Source organism: Mirounga angustirostris, unplaced genomic scaffold, assembly GCF_029215605.1.
Source record: "Mirounga angustirostris isolate CCGP_5_RB_7025 unplaced genomic scaffold, mMirAng1.0.hap1 SCAF_426, whole genome shotgun sequence".
Classification (NCBI taxonomy): domain Eukaryota; kingdom Metazoa; phylum Chordata; class Mammalia; order Carnivora; family Phocidae; genus Mirounga; species Mirounga angustirostris.
This window is the reverse complement of record NW_026992134.1, coordinates 22,501-24,574: the sequence shown is the minus strand read 5'-3', so window position 1 is coordinate 24,574 and position 2,074 is coordinate 22,501. Positions and strand designations below refer to the sequence as shown.

At 73.9% G+C, this 2,074-nt stretch overlaps 1 non-coding gene across 1 annotated transcript; it reads left to right on the top strand.

The window, feature by feature from the left end:
• The first annotated feature begins 1,664 nt into the window (after positions 1-1,664).
• Positions 1,665-1,817, top strand: LOC135363511 (5.8S ribosomal RNA). The gene has a single exon (XR_010409198.1). It is a non-coding gene; the product is annotated as a 5.8S ribosomal RNA (ribosomal RNA).
• Positions 1,818-2,074: the final 257 nt, after the last annotated feature.

Here is a 2,074-nt window from a genome sequence, read left to right as displayed (position 1 = left end):
AGCTCGCGAAGTGTTCACCCGTGCGGCGCGGGCGGGCCGGTGCGATGCCGGCCCGCTGGTCGCGAGGGACGAGAGCGAGAAGCGCGTGTGCGGGGGAAGAAGGGTTGTTGAAGGGAGAGAGGAAAAGGGGGCGCCCAGAGGCGCGCGGGAGCGCTGCGGCAGCGGCCTCGGTGTGGTGGAAATGGGCGGCGGTCGCCCGGAGGAAAAGGGGGTGTGGTGCAACGGCGGGGGGCGAGAGAGAGGGGTGGGCCCTGTGCCTGTCCCTGTCCTCCCTCCCTTCAGCCGGTCTCTCCCCACCCCCTTGTCGTCCCTTCCGGGCTCCGCCCCCCATCTTCCCCGCCTGGGGCCGCCGCTGCCGCCGCGTCCCCCGCCGCCCCTCGGCGCGCCTTGTCCTCTGTCCCCGCCCTCCCGCGCCCCGCCTTCCCCGCGGAGGGCGGGTAGAGGGGTTGGTGGGGGGGGCGCGTGCCCCCTGCCATCGCCTTCGGCGCCGGTCGTCCCCGGTCGCCGCGCCGCCGCCCGCACGGTGCCCTCGCCGCGTCTCGGGACGTTGCGGTGCGCCGGCGGGTCCCCCCCCGTGGCGCCTTTCCGGGGTCGGGTCCGCCCCTCCCCGGGGGGCCTCGGAGCCTTGGCTCTCACGGGGCGCGCCCGCCGTCGTCTGCCGTGTCCCGCCGCCCGCCCTGGACGGTTCTCTCTTGGTCCGTCGGATGTCCGCTCGGACTTCCGCCCACCCACTCCGCGTCTCTCCTCCCCGGCCCTGCCCCAGGCCTCGGGCCCGGGTCCGGCTCCTCTCCTTCCCGGCCTCCGTTGCCCCACCCTCGCGCGCCCTTGCCCGCTCGTGCCCCGCTGCCCGCCGCAGCCCCCTTGCCCTCCGTGGCGAGAAGGGGGCCTGGGTCGCGGGTGCGGGGAGGGACGGCGGGGGGGGGGTAGGTGGTCTGGGGGGGTGTCTTGGAAAGCAAGAAGGGGGTCCGGTCCGCCCCGGTGGCTTGTGGGTGGGTGGGGTGGTGTCGCCGGGTGGTGGCGGGGGGGCCGGTGGCGGCACCCGGCGGGCCTTCCCCCGTCACGGGCCGGCAGCGTCGGGGTTTGTGCCCTGTGGCGGTTGGCTGCGGCCGGGGTTTTGGTGTCGAGGCGGTGGCCTGGGGCATCGTCCCCTCCCCTGCCTCGCCTGTCCCCCACCCCCTGTCCAGGTACCTAGCGCGTCCCGGCGCGGAGGTTTAAAGACCCTTTGGGGGTCGCCCGTCCGCCTTGGGTCGGGGCGGTTGGGCCCGTGGGGAGGAGGAGTCCCTTCTCCCCCAGACCCCGCTGCCCACCCCGCCCTGGGGCCGGGGTTGCCGCGCGCTGCGCCACGGTCCTTGTGGCTGCTGGGAGGGGGCTACCCAGCGGCCGTTGGGCTGTGGCGGGCGCGTGTGTTGCCTCGCGTCCTCGGTGTGTGTGGGGGGGGCCAGGTGGGAACCCCCTGGGCGCCTGTGGGGTTGTCCGGGCTCGCCCCTCGCTTGGGGGGCGGTGGCCGGACGCCCTGTTGTCCAACCTTTCCGACCTTCTCGGAGTGTGGTCTTGTCTGTCTTGACTGGCCCGGCCGGAGGCACCCTCTGGGGAATGTGCCGTGCCAGGGGGGGGGGGCCTCCCCTCTGGGCGTTGACCCCCCCCTTAACAATCCAAACTCGTACGACTCTTAGCGGTGGATCACTCGGCTCGTGCGTCGATGAAGAACGCAGCTAGCTGCGAGAATTAATGTGAATTGCAGGACACATTGATCATCGACACTTCGAACGCACTTGCGGCCCCGGGTTCCTCCCGGGGCTACGCCTGTCTGAGCGTCGCTTGACGATCAATCGCTGCCCCTGGGGTCTCTCGCCCTTGGGGGTTGGCGCGGCTGGGGGTTTCCCTCGCAGGGCCCGTTCTGCTGGTGCCTGCCCTGCCCGCCTGTGGGCTCGGTCCTCAGGTGGGGAGGGGTCGGCTCGGCCGCCGGGCCCTCCGTCCCCCTAAGTGCAGACACGGTGGCCCCTCCTCCGCCTCGTTGCCTGGTCCCCGCCTCCTGCCTGGCATCACCCCTGCCCCGTCCCCGCCCCCGCCCCCG